This window comes from Rhinolophus sinicus, chromosome 14 (genome assembly GCF_057876585.1).
Source record: "Rhinolophus sinicus isolate RSI-liver-muscle chromosome 14, RSI-T2T, whole genome shotgun sequence".
NCBI classification, from domain to species: Eukaryota; Metazoa; Chordata; class Mammalia; order Chiroptera; family Rhinolophidae; genus Rhinolophus; species Rhinolophus sinicus.
In genome coordinates this window covers 23063837-23078760 of record NC_142514.1, presented here as the reverse complement: position 1 = coordinate 23078760, position 14924 = coordinate 23063837, and the positions used below count along the sequence as shown (strand labels likewise).

Genomic DNA, 14924 nt, shown 5'->3' with positions numbered 1-14924 from the left:
TCGCTAGATGCTGCCGGTCCTGTCAGTGTTTCCTGGTTTGATGACAAAATGATATTTAATTGTCTTATTGTCTTTGCTGCTTCAAGTTCTTCATATATTTTTCTTTGGGGGAGTTTATTGTTTTCATATAGAGTGTTCAACTGGGTTCATTTCTAAATAGTCTATAATTTCAGTTTATAACCTGAGTATTTAAGAATTTTTAAAAAATTACTAAGTGGTTATATATCCTGTATGATCTGTTTTATGCTTTTTATTTTTACTTCATTGTGCCCTTTTTATTTTTTGAATTTTCACCTTATTTATGTTCTAGAATGTTTAAGGAAAGTGAAGAGTACAGGGTTTTGCGTATTTCTTTTCCATCAAATGTATTCTGCTTTCTTTCATACAAGCATATTACGCTTTTTTATTGCTTTCCTTTATTTTCTACTCTTCCTATTGTTAGCTGACTTGATTTATTTGATTTGTTTTTCCTCCAGTGATTTGAAAGTTCTATTTTTATTCTGCCAGTGATAATGTGTTTTCATTAATTCTATTCTCAACAGTATTGATCCTGTTATAGCTTTCTCTGTATTTTGATAATCTTGTTTTTATTTTCATTTCTATTTCAAGGAAGCTGCATGTTTTGTTTTCAGATCACTCTTGACAGCCTACTTTTGTTTTTATCAGTGTATTATCATCTTGCATCGCTCTGAAAATTCTATTTGTGTTTTGTGTTATACGTCTCCTGGTTTTCCCTGCATTAACTGCATTTTTGCAATTGGACCGTTTGGTCTGAATATGCAGCTGGCTGCCTTTAAAGAGCTAATTCTCTTCACATCCTAGGAGTTTCTGTCATTCATTCAGTATCAAGTTGTAGCTAAGGCCTGGACGCTGGCAACAGATGACCTGCGTCTCTTACTAGCTGTGTAGCTTAAGAAGCTCTTCAAGCAGGTGCTCTAATGCCTCAGTTCTCTTGTCTGTAAAATGATTAAAAATATTGTACCTACCACCTAATTCGCTCTGAGGATTAAGTGAGTTAACATACGATAACAAATTACATGCCTGGCACATAATTCCCAAGTGATGAGTGCCCCCTCCAGGAACCAGGTAGATAGTTGTTCGTTTTACCCAGATGGGGCATCCCCTGAGTACAGCAGGTTGTAGGTCACCCCTCAGAGTCACAGGTGGTGGGTGACAGGCTGTTGGTGGGAATAGGTATCAAGCGCTCTTCCTCTTGGGTGTACCAAATGGGAGAGGATGTGGGACAGCCCACAGGCTGGTCCACGAGACTGTGCCCAGGGCACAGAGAGGAGACGGCTTGCAGATGCCTCCCCCACCCTGCCCCAGCCCCAAACAAGTATTAAAGGTGACCAGAGGGATCTGTGGTCAATCTCAGCCCAGCAAGCTGGGCAAGAGGAGGCCCCCTCCAGGAGTGCCCAGGAGGGACAGTGGGTGGATGCAGGGATCAGCGTTAAGGCTGACCCTTGGGTGGAATCCCAGCAGGAATGTGGGCCCTTCCTGGATGTGCATGACAAGAGTGGGCTGGCAATCAGGCCCTGTCCTTGAACACAGGGGACATCTTGCAGCATATTTTCTCTGACTGCCAAGAATGAGACAGGCTGGTTGATGAATTCCATACAAGCCTGACAGCTAATAGCAGGAGGGCAGACCAGTAAGCTGCATCTTTCATGTCACTCTTTTCTTATGTCGTCAATATATAGAACATGGATGTTTCATCCCATTTGGGTGGGACCCCTTCTCAGTTTCTAACATTGGGCCAGAGTTTCCCTTTACATAATTAGTGGACTAGCTCAAACGATAAGTAAAGAAGAGAAGGAAGCAAAGCCTTTTGCTCTTGGTCTTGCCCTCTACCTAATATTTATTAAATATCTATAGTATACTAAGTTCTGAATCAGTTATTATTGTTCCCATTTTATAGATGAGCTCATTGAGGCCCAGAGGGATGAATGTTTCACAATTACCCAGTGAGGTGGGTTTTAATCCCATTCTGTCTAGCTCCCATCTTTTCTCTTCCCAATTGGCCATTCTGACCCTGGTTTAGTTCCGTTTAACAAAACTCACATTGAACACCTTCCCCGTGCCAAACTGCATATGCTATACGGTGGGAAACATGCATATCTGCCGAAGGCCAGTTCTTGCCCTCCAAGGCCTCACGTGCCCATGGAAATAGTCAAACAGGTACTCCAAGACGAGGTAGATACTGGAAGCAAGTGAAAGTTCAGTAACGGAGAAGAGAGAGTAGTTCCGCCTGTAGGTGTAGAGGCGAACATTCCAATTGAGGGGAGGTAGGGTGGAGGCATGAACACAGGAGAAAGAGGGTCTGTCCACAGAAGAGTACCCACTTGATGTGGCTGGAGCCTGCGTGGGGGTGGTGAGGTGGGTGGGTTAGGACCCTGAGTGCCAAGATGAGAACTCCAAATGGATTTCTCACTCTAATGAGAAGCCATTGGAATATTTAGAAGGCAGTAATGACATTCCGTTCAATTAAAAATTCTAGAGCATTTACTCAGTGCCAGGCATTCTGCCAGACATTGAGCATACAAATATAAATAAGAAACAGTCCTTTCCCTTGAAGGCTTCAGTCTCCTAATAGACATTTTAACAGTTAGGAATGGAAATAGAAAAAACTGACTAAGGCAGACTTTAACAGATGGAGGCTCGCTTTTCTTCTGTACAAGCATCTGAAGGTCCCATCCACACCTGTGCTCAGGATGCCATGACCTTTCTTGTCACTCTACCATCCTTCGGTTCTCATCTTCATGGTTACCTAGTCAGCTCTACAGCACCAAGCAGTAGGTCTGTGTTCCAGTTTAAAAGAAGAGGGAAGAAGAAAGGGCACAGCTTTCTTCTTGTGAGAGTTTGTGTGTTTATTCGGGAAGAACCCCTATCCTTAGAGACATCATCCTACATCTCGTTAGTCAGAACTTGCCGTGCATGGCTTAGGGAAAGTAGGAAATCAATTTTGTTTCGCTTTTACAGTTTCAATAGTAGAGACGACAAGAGATTTGGAAATGGAGTACAGATAAGCCAACTGACAGTGTCTGCCACAGATTCTAATATAATGTAATAAATGCTATCGTAGACGTATGTACAAAGCAATAGAAAAACATTTTCAAGGACAGTTCATAATTCCAGGTGGCAATTGGGGGGAGGGTGTTCCAGAGAGAAAGGACTATTCTAGCTACACTTTAAAGAACAGTGGTCATTCACCATGCAAGGCGAAGGTAAAGACCTCCCAGGCACGTAAAAGAGAGGACGGTGTGAACATACACAGCTGCTTCTGGAAGAGCTCGTTGTCTGTTGTGACATAATGATATCTCCACTTCAAGAAGATCAGTGGAGGCATTTCAGAGGATACATTGGCTGGGCAACCAGAGAGGAATCTAGTATCACCGTTTGAGGGGTCCTGGTAACATTCAGAGGAACTGAGTTTTTATTTCTTGAGTACAGGTTTGGTTGGGGTTGAGAGCCACACGTGTCTGGCTACATGGAGGGGGAGGCAGGAAGGGAGGAGAGATGGTCCTTTGCAGTGTGCTTTCCCTAAGGAGAGCTGGGGCCCTTTGGGAGGATGGAGATCCTATTGTTCCGGGAAGTTCTGATTTCTGCTTCTAATGCCCATGTAGTCATAAAGCTCATATTTAGCTAATAGTCCTAGATTGTTGAGTTTTTAGCCATAGGGATGCTTCTTAATGATTCAGAGGGCAACCTGGAAACTCCATTCTTGGCTATTGGTCACTAAGCTGTGGGATTACGGGGCGGGGAGGAGGGGCACAGTTTTGATTAACCAGAACCCCTGCCCAGTGGAGCTTGTCTTCCTGGGAGGATGCTGGACTAGACACAACATCTGGCTGTGCCCAAGGCCCACATTCCCCCTGTGCAGTTTCATATCCATCACAGGACAGCAGTCCCCCCACTGCCATCGGTGTTGCTCCCCTTTAACCAGCAAATGGGCAGCTGGCCCAGAGGAGGCAGGAGGCACCAGACGTGAAGCTTCTGTTCACAGCGCTTGCCAGGAATTGTGTCCACAGTTTTAGCAGCTTCCAGAAGGTTTATTTTTGAGCAGTGACAGTAAGTTAAACTTTCAACAGAGAAGGTCCCTGTACTTACACGAGCCGACCTCCTGAAGGAGCTGAACAGACGAGAACATACACAGTGGGGTATTCCTTTGTCAGAGTCGAGGTTTCCACAATCGGGGGATAGTCAAAAAGAGCTCAAAAGATTTTTGAAAGAGAGGATGTGGATAACCTGGTAGGGATAAATGTAGGTTTTAAGAGTGGTGTTGCGCTCTGGCAATTTAGTGTTTCACAGATGACCTCTAGAAAAAAGAAACACAAACGACTACAAGTTATCCGAGAATAATAACCCAGCTGAGCTACACTGGGTAGTTACATTGGCCATTTATCAACTCGACGGCCAGTTTACAACCCCAGAAATAAATTCCGACACCTCTTAGGAAAAGCAAACAGCTTAACCACAGAAATGCAGACCTCGTTGGCTGGCCACACTGGACCGGCACTTTCCCTTTCAAAAGATAAGTAAACAAATAAGCAAAATATAAGTAAAAGAAACTTGTGATGGCACTTACAACATACCAGTGTCAAAAAAAGAACCATTACCCTGAAGAAATAGGGACGTCTTTTTCTGAAAAGAATTTTTCCTGTGGTAGACAGAAGAGAATTAAATGGATATGTGGGTGATATTGTCATTTAAATATAAGAAATAGAGATGATAAGTAGCATAAGATGGGTGATGAAATGGGGGGAGGGGAGTGCCTAAGATAGACAGACAAGGATGGAGGCAAGTCAAGAATGCAAAGAAACTAAATATGCAATTAACAATTAAAATCAATGCAATAGTAGCATTTGCTTGTAAGCAATACAAGCACTGAAGTATAGGAGACAAGCTGGAGAATCTCTCTGAGACTGCAGGAAAAAATTAGGAAGGTATGGAAGTAATGAAAGAAAAGTTGCCAGCTGTGAAAGACAAAGGACAAATCTAGGCAGAATGAAGGGGAACAATGAGCAAATAGAGCAGAAGGTATACATGATAAAATACAAAATGTCAGCTCACTCCCCTGAGACGAAGGGCAGCGGGATGGAGTGACCAGTTCTAAAACTTCCTTGGTGAATTAAAAGGACTCACTGAGTTCCAGGCAAAATGATTTCAATACAACTTAAAGAAAAAGAAACTGTTTCAAGGATATATTTTTTTAAATCCCTAAAACCTAAAAGCATTTGACAAAACACACCCACACAGGTAAGCACGCAACCAGCCCTCATCAAATAAAATAGTCATTTACGAAAAACAGCACAACTAATCCAACCCTCCTAAAATGTCTGCTCCAAGACGTCAAAGGCCAAAGTACGTGGTATGAAACCCAACAGTTGTCAATTCAGCCAGGATACAACATAAACAAAAGCCACAGAAAATTTCCTTTCGGGTTCCTTAAAGAACTTATAAAGACCTTGCAGCAGGCTGAATGACAGTCCCCAAAGATATCAGGTCCTAATGCCTGGAACCTGTCAACGTTACCTTATTTGGAAAAAGGTTCTTTGCAAGATGTGATTAAATTAAGGATTTTGCTACATTATCTGGGTGTGTTCTAAATGCAAACACACGTATCCTTATAAGAGGGAAACGGAGATTTTATACACACAGAGGAAAAGGTGATATGAAGACAAACAGAGATTGCAATGATGCAGCCACAAGCCAAGGACTGCCAACAGCCACCAGACATTGGAAGAGGCAAGAGTAGATTCTCCTCTAGAGACTCCAAAGGGAGCGCGGGCCAGCCGACACCTTGATTTCAGCATAGCGATACTGATTTCAGACACCTGGCGTCCCTTTAGAATGTTAAAAGAATGTTGTTTTAAGTCACCAAGTTTAGGGTACTTTCTTACAGCAGCCACAGGAAACTAAAACAGATGCATAATTTTTAGCCTACTAAGATGTTTAGGAAAGATTGTTTTTAATTTGAATCTGTAAGTCCCTGATGATACATTGTCAGTGGTTGGATAGTTGGGGCAAGACGTAGGGGAAAGTAAAATCTTTTTAGATGTTCTGTCTTACATAAGGGAGAGTGAAATGGTATATTATTTTTCTTAAATTTTATAATTAAACAAAAATGCAAGTTTAGGAGTATTTTTTAAAATGTTTAATGATGCTTCAAGTAGAATTAAAAACAAAATGTATCCTTTGCAAGTCACTGAAGGAAGTGTGAAGACTAAGAAATGTTGCAAAAAGAAAAAAAGGAAATGCAAGAAAATATAATAGACGACAAGCATAAAATAGGATGATGGAAATAAGCCTGTATTCGCAGTCGTGGCTAACGGACCTAAGAAATAACCCCCGAACCTCAATGTTTTAACACAGTCAGGGTTGATTTTTTTACTCACTTCACAGAATGCCAATCTGCAGTGGGGCAGGGCCTCTTCCCCAAAGTAATTCAAGGCTCTAGGCCCCTTTCATGTGAGAGCCTCACAGTTCTCCTGTGCGTCCTCACGTCTGGCCAGCTGAGGAGGGAAGAGAGAAAGCCTGAGATCATGGAACAATGTTTTTTAAGAGTCGGGCCTTCCTCCCACACCCCATCGACCAGAACACATTTCACAGCTCACCTAATTCTAAGGGAGGTTTGTCTAGAAGGAAAAGGAAACGGGAGTCGGTGAACACATAACATCATCACTGCCACTAAGAACAAACATGTCAGTTCTGATAATAAGTGTATTCACTTTTGTCTGGTCACCCTACTGTGTGAGGTAGAAAGGAAAGTAGAAGAGGCAGCCCCGGAGAGGCCAAGGTTACAGGAGCTCAGGACGGTCAGGGCAGTGGGAAGGTCCACGGACACATGGCCCAGAGCAAAGGAGAGCTATAGTCTGAGACCTGGTTGAAGGATCAACAAAGACCCAAGGTCAATTGGAAGAGCAGAGTGTAAGACTCAGATGCTGGGCAAAGGGTCTGCCAAAGGAGTGGGCAGAAGGATGTGTGTGGGGGGCATCCCAGACAGGCCCCAAGATGGTGACACAGGGAAAGGAAGCCTCTGTTGTTCCATGCAGGGCAATTACTAACCCACCTGTGGGCAGGGAGGGAGCCGTAAGGGAACACTAGCTAGTGCCCACAGGTTAAACTTCCATATTGCAAAGAAAAGATTCTCAGGTTAAGTAAAGGAAAGCAAATACTGCTTAAAAAAAAAAAAAAAAAAAAACAATAAAATATTAAAAATTAAAGTTTGGGACAAAGGATTAGCATGAACACATAAATAAAAAACAGGGTCATAATATTGCTTTTCTTAAAAAGGTAAGATTCCAGATAAAAAAGAAAAACATTAAATGGGACAGAAGGGATTATTTCGTGTGATAAAATGCATCGTCCGTAATACTAACAGTCATGAACCTTTATGCACCAAATAACCTAACAAGAAAACATAAAGCAAAATCTGTTGGACATACAAGGAGAAACTGAGTCGTAGAGACTTTAACGCATCTCTCTTAGTCAAGTGAAAATAAATAAATAGAACCAAAATGTAATTTGTTTTAGTGATTTTACCATTTATTGATTTTTTACTATGTATCAGGATCAGTGCTAGGTACTTTATATGTGATATCATTTGCAATAAACCTCTTAGTTATGCTACTGGGTAGATGATCTTACTGCCATTCTATCAAGGAGTAAACTGAGGCTCTGCAAAGTCTCCTAATGAGCTGTCACAAAATTGGTATTTGAACCCAGGTCTTTGCCTCCACAGCCACTGTTTTTGCCACCTTTTTATATAGCCGCTTCAGTCGGCAGAGCCTTTCATTTTATAGAAAACATTTCTTCCAAGAAGGACAAAGATACATCTGCCTCTCAGAATCCCTGACGCCTTCAGGGCAGGTTCTGGCTAATAAGAGGCAGTCACGGAGTTTTCATTTACAGGGTGGTGATGAAGAGAAGGCAGCTGGTCCAAGGTCACCCAGCAAGTTCAAGTGAAACACAAGGCACTGGCTTAAGTCTTGGCATTTGTGCAGTGTCCTAACCTCCCGGACAGCCAGTCACACCACAGCTTCTTCCGTGACCTGAAGCGCAGGTTCATTCTTGCACCTATGAACATAACAAAAGAAGCTTTTTTTTTTTTCTGTTGAATACTAGCTGGCCCCAGGAAAGAAGACCCTCTAATGTTGCTCTGGACACCAATGCTTGCTTTGGGCTTTGGGCTGTCTTCTCAGTTTTTGGTCTTTGGTTAGCATGATGGTTTAATTATTATTGTCCGCTATTATTGTCCGCTATTATGATCATGGTTTAATTGTTAGTTTGCAGCTCCATGGCTCAGAGTGGGGTGCATTTTGTAAAACAAGTATTATTTTCTTATTGTCATTTCCAATGTCACTAAGGAAAATCTTTCTGTGAGAAAATTCTCACAGTTCCAGTGCCTAGAAGTCCAAACTCAAGGTGTCAGTAGGGCTGTGCTCCCTCTGAAGACTCTGGGGAAGAACCTGTCTCATGTCTCTGAGGTTTGGGTGGTTGCCAGCAATCCTTGGCATTCTTTGGCTTGTAGACGCATCCCTCCAGCCTCTGCCTGCGCCTTCACATGGTCTCCTTCCCTGCTTCTCCTCAGGGTCTCTTCCACATCATCCTCTCCTTTCTCGTATAAGGACGTGAGTCCGTGGATTCAGGGCTCACCCTAATCGAGTATGACCTCATCTTAACTGGATGACATCTGCACATTCACAAATACTAGGGGTTAGGACTTGCGCTTATCTTTTGGGGGAGACAGTTCAACCCACTGCAGATGGCATGAGGGTATGTGCAGGGTAGGAACCTTCCAGGCAGAGGGAAGTCCCCCAAGCCAGAGAATAAGAAAATGGGTGAAGGGTGAGAAGAGCGGCAGAAGGTACCTGGGCCGCTCATGAGGACTCAGTGTGTCCCCTAGGAAGGCTGTTGGGAAAAAGAAACAACGACTGGGTCAGATACGTGGTTCCAAAAGACGACCTTGGACCAGCTGCCTTCTCTTCATCACCACCCTGTAAATGAAAACTCCGTGACTGCCTCTTATTAGCCAGAACCTGCCCTGAAGGCGTCAGGGATTCTGAGAGGCAGATGTATCTTTGTCCTTCTTGGAAGAAATGTTTTCTATAAAATGAAAGGCTCTGCCGACTGAAGCGGCTATATAAAAAGGTGGCAAAAACAGTGGCTGTGGAGGCAAAGACCTGGGTTCAAATACCAATTTTGTGACAGCTCATTAGGAAACCTTGCAGAGCCTCAGTTTACTCTTTGATAAAAGGGCAGTAAGATCATCTGCCCAGTAGCGTAACTAAGAGGTTTATTGCAAATGATATCACATATAAAGTGCCTAGCACTGATCCTGATACATAGTATAACATCAATAAATGGTAAAATCACTAAAACAAATTACATTTTGGTTCTATTTATTTATTTTCACTTGACTAAGAGAGATGCGTTAAAGTCTCTACGACTCAGTTTCTCCTTGTATGTCCAACAGATTTTGCTTTACGTTTTCTTGTTAGGTTATTTGGTGCATAAAGGTTCATGACTGTTAGTATTACAGACGATGCATTTTATCACACGAAATAATCCCTGGTGGGAAAGGTGGATGGAAAAAGTGGGAGCGACTTTGGATCCAGGAAGGCCAGTTACACAGTTGATGCCTCTCTATATGCTGGTCCCTCTCTTGGGATCGTCCTCCCCTCCCAATTTCCTCATGCTTTTCTTTTCTTTCTTCAAAACGGTGTCAAAGACACCTCCTCCTTGAATTTTTCCTTGCCCCTCTCAATCAGAAGATGTTGTAAGAATGAAGGCCTTTGGTACCCGGCAGACGGTTTGAATACTGCCTCTGACCCTTAGTCGCTGTGGACTACCCCACCCCAACCCACTCCCTGTGAGTTAACCCCTGGGGACTTCAGTTCCCCCATCAGCAAGACGGAGAAAATAGACTCTAAATTGCAGGGGTTTTATAAGGCTATTAGACCACATACATAAAGTACTTGGCACATAGATTTTTCTAGAAATGTTTAGTTCTCTTCCTCCTCCAATTATTTCAATAGCATTTTGTGTATCCACTCTCTTAGAACCTATTGCACATAGTATTATGTTTTCTGTGTCTCTTTCAATAAGCAAGACAGAGCCTCCCGTATTTCCACAGCTCTCAACACAGCGCTTGACACACTGCACACTTCATCCCTCTCGCCTGGCCTGTGTTATATCTGTGTCCCAAAGGAACACACACACTTACAAGCAAGCAAGGCATCAATAGGAACACCTTGTCATGGGCAGTGGGGCCGGGGTCCTGAAGTACCCTTTTCAGTGCTTCAAAAGCCAGAAGAAGACCAGATGGTCACCTACAGGAGAGCTGCTCAGGCAAACCCAAATGTCTGTTTGAGCCCAAAATTATCCCTGTCCGTCAGAACGTCTAATTAGCATTTTATAGACTTTGACTTCTGTAAGATGAGAAAAGTCATCCATAAGAGTCTGCAGAAATGCAGTTGGTGTGGGAAAGTAACTCTTCACTGGCCATCATTAAGGATTTGTATTATAACAGAAGGGGTCACTAGACTCCGCCTAGCTAACCTCCCTGCGTCCATTCTTGCTCTTGCCAGTCTGTTCTCATCTGGGCAGCAGGAGTGGTTCTCATTGTAAATCGGCTCCGGTCCGGCCTCAGCACACAATTCTTTAATGACTTTCTTCCCTTAGCCCGTAGAATGAAATCCAACTTTTCCGCGACCCGCAGGGTCCCTCCTGACCTGGCCTCTGCCTGCCTCTCTTGGCCCAGTGACAGCCTCGGGGGCCTTCCTGTTGACAAATGCTCCAGGTTGTTTCTCTGGGGGGCACCTCTGCATATCCTGCCCTTTCTACACAGAAAGCTTCATCTCACCTCTTCCTCCGCCCCGCTTGTCACATGGCTGGCTCCCTTTGAGCCTCTCATCTTCCTTAAATGTCACCTCCTCAGAGAGGTCTTCCCCGGCCACTCTATCTAACGCAGTTACTACGTCTCAGCTGCTGTTTCCTTCACTGCATTTGCCACAGCTGATAATCTCTTAATGGGTTTGTGTGTGTGGGAGTATTGCCCATCTCCAGGAACAACTGGAAAATGACACCCTGTCTGTCATCTTCACCATTATCTCCCAGTACCCAGCGCGTAGGCGTTGTTTAAATAAATGAACGTATTAGGGGGTCTGGAGGTTGTAAAAAGAGAGCCTATGAAGACTAAGTGCAAATGAAAGGAAACGTGTGGATAGAACCACCACTGTGGACAAGGCGCTTTCATATTATCACACGATCCGTCCTTCGGTTGCCAAGGTGCATTGTTTCTTCGTGCAAAGGACCTCGGGCTCCCTCCTCTCACCTCCTGCCACATCTCGTGACCTCATCAATGCCAGGCCTTTGACTTTGTCTGATTATCAGGTTAGCTAAGCTGAATGCAGTGCAGTGGCATTTCTCATTCACGGCCTTGATATCAGCCTTTAACCCTTGTGTAGGAGGCACATGTGAATGACTGATTACAGATGAGGTCTCTCCAGCATATGCCTGGCTCCTGGCCACAACCCCCTCCTTTTGGAGGGTGGGCAGCCTCATCAGGGAAGCACTGACGTCTGACCTGCACTGTGATTACACACTGTAATTCCAGTTCGCTTTCCAGCCAGGCCTGACCTTGGGCAAGTTAGGGAACCTCTCTGCACCTCAGTATTCTCCTTTCTGAAGATGGTGATGATGCCACCCACAAAATAAAGGGGGGCGAGGACTAAATGGGATCATGTGAAAGTGCCTTATGCACAGTGGTTGTTTTATAAACATGTTTTCTCTTATTTCCATTTAGTCTTTATAGTGTCTCTTTTCACAACTTCCTCTCAGACTGGTCCTCCTGGGATGCCATTCATTCATCGACTTATTCATTCAATTATTCACCCTCAGGGACTTCAGTCAGTGTCTAACTGGAAGAGGCTAAAACCCAAACTCCTGTAGCTAATTCTGAGGCCCTCATTATTTTCCCTCTCTCAGTCCAACTCTGTTCTCTATGCCATCCTAACAGTACCTGAATTCCAGTGTGGGGGTCACCTTTCTTCCCAGGCATCTTCACCTCTGCCTCCAGGTCTTGTCTTATGTTATTAAATCCAAAGAAATCACACTTTTTTACATGCCACCCAAACTTCAAGTCTCATTTCCTTCTTCCTTCACTGACAAGTCCAGCCCACACGAATCTGTCTTCTTCGTGCATGTACAGCAGCAGGGCAGCGCTTACCGCTTGGTCTGCTCCTATGGTTGGCTGCCGATTTCACAGTGCATCGAGCACCATGGAGAAAGCAGAGATGGAAGGGGGATGCTTGGCACGGCAGTGAGTACTCTTGTTTGCTCGGGTTCTTGGGGAGCTCCTCCCCCGTGAGGGGCCCCAGTCTGCCAGGCTGTTCCCTGCTAAATGCCTTGAAGAGAAGCCCATCTGTCTTCACTCAGTTGGAAACCCTCAGAGGAGAGGCCTGCCAGGGGAACTAGAACACAACCATTGAGAAAACCCACACAGCTTCTGGTGCTGAGGAATCTCCGCCTATATCTGTAACAGGGCCCACCCAGGGAATCCAAGAGAGTCACTTGAATCCTATTAGAATTAACTGGTGACTGAAAATAAGAAATACACACACACATATATATATATCCAACAATAAGTATGTAACTCAAAATTAAATCCCGTTCACAATGGAGCCAAAACCAAAACATGAGTGAGAAATGTAACAAAGAAGAAAGCAATAAAACTTCACCAAAGTACATAAACTAAGCCCTAAATAAGGTAAGATATCTACAGTGTTCCTGGCTGCAGAAAATAAGTAACACAGAGATATCAACGTGCCCCAGTGAATCAATCAATGTGTACAATGGTAACTGTAAAGCTCACCTCAAAGGATGAATTTGGGAAATTCGCTAAGAAATTCTGGGGAAAACATATGAACGGGCACTTGCCCTGTAAGAATATCAAAATATGAGACTATGACAATAAACTGAGTAGCTGTGTTCCTGGTGCCACAAATAGAATCCATAGAGGCAAAGGAGGGAGCCCTGGAACTGAGAAGAGAGTCTACAGTCAGACCCCCAGCCAAGGTGACATTTCAAACCACTGCTGAGAACCTGGATTATTCAGTTCCCAGTGTCTTCCCACAGGTATTCGTGTGCACCACCCCAAGTGTCAGGCATGTCCTAGGCACTGAGGCTAAAGGGAACAAGACTTGGTCCCACACTCGTGACCATTATCTTCTAGGTGGGGGATGAGTTGTCAACCAATGAATAAGTGAAGTACAGACTAATAAGTGCCAAGGAGGAAGTAAACAGAGCATTTTGATAGTCCAAATAAGGAAGAGACAGCTTTAGATGGGTGTTGGGCCAATGTCTATCTGGAAAAATAATAAACCTATAAACTTCCAAAAAATGAAACTCTACAAGTTCTGGGAAAATATTAATGTGTTGCTTTTCAATCATTCGGGGGAGAAGAGGGTTTGCCCAAGCATGATGTGACACCCAGGACCCTTAAAGGAAAAGATTAACATCATTGATTACGTAAAATGAATAACTTCTATGCCGTAATAGACACCATAAACAAAACTTTAATGGAAAAGACACCAGATGGTGGAAGAAAATGTTAACAAATATATCATGTAAAAGAGGAATCAAATTTATGAAGTTAATAGGTAAAAATAACGTAGAAATAGAATTTTAAAAGACAAATTACTCCATTGAGATGGATAAAGGATATGAAGAAATACAAATGGCCAATAAATATATGCAAAGTTACACAACCTTACTACGTTATCTAAACTTAAAACACAAAATGGTGAGGTTCCATTTTGGTTCAGCACATGGGCAAGATTTTAATGTAGAATATATTTACAACGTGATATTTGATGCTGTTGAGGTGAAATTTAGAGAGAAGAGTCACATTAATACTGTTCGATGGAAATGTAAATTGATACAGTTACTTAAGAGAACAATTTATCGACATTTAAAAAATGTGTATCCTTTCCTCCCAAATAAAGTATTTCTCCAAGTCAACTGAAATATTAGCAGAAATGTGCAAAGCTACATACAGATGGGAGACTGAGGTAAATTATAACAATAGTGAAATATATAACAATGTCCATTGCTGTAGAAAAAATGAATGTATATGTCTATAATATAGTATTGAGTGAAAAAAGAAAGTTATAAAAAATACGTAAAATATGGTTCCATTTGCTGGGGACAATAGGTGTGTGCACATTGAATAAAAGTCTGGAAGGATATGCACCAAAACTATTAATAATATGAAGTGAAAAGCACTGGAGAACAGATTGGTTTGTGTGAGAGAGACTTTTTTAACATCCAATACATCTGTATATTGTTTGCCTTTTTCTGCCTTGAACATGTCTTATTTTTATAATTTAAAAAAGATATTTTTAAAAGAAGATAGTGATGAATGGATTGGAGCCTGGGAAAAGAACATCAGTGGAAAAACTGGGGAAATCCAAATAAATTCTGGAGTTGAGTTCACAGTAAGGTACCAGTGTTGGTTTCTTAGCTGTGACAAATGTACCAGAGGAACATAAGATGTTAACAGTGGGAGACACGATGAGGGGTCTATGGGAATTCCCTGGATTACCTGTGCAACTTTTCTGTAAGTCTAAGATTATTCTAAAATACAAATTGATTAGAAGAGAGAGAGTTACAGAGGCTCATAACCCAGGCAGCTTTGGCCGCCAGAACCATTTTGTTCTGGAAGAAGTTAGGCTCCCACTGATCTCAGTCTGTGGCCAGCAGGCACCTCACACATGGAGATCCCACCTGGCCTCTAGGTTGTCAGGGATTGTCTAAAGCAAGCCTGTGTATAGCTAATGTCCCGAGTTCTGCTCTGGGGAAACTGAGGCATAAGTTCACCCTTGCCCCACTGCAACTAGGCCAGCGTCTCAGAAACCTCGCAG

General features: G+C 43.1%; 1 protein-coding gene across 5 annotated transcripts in view; it reads left to right on the top strand.

The window, feature by feature from the left end:
- Nucleotides 1-14924, top strand: part of CSMD2 (CUB and Sushi multiple domains 2) — a 577361-nt gene that overhangs the window by 415159 nt on the left and 147278 nt on the right. The gene's annotated exons all lie outside the window — the stretch shown is intronic.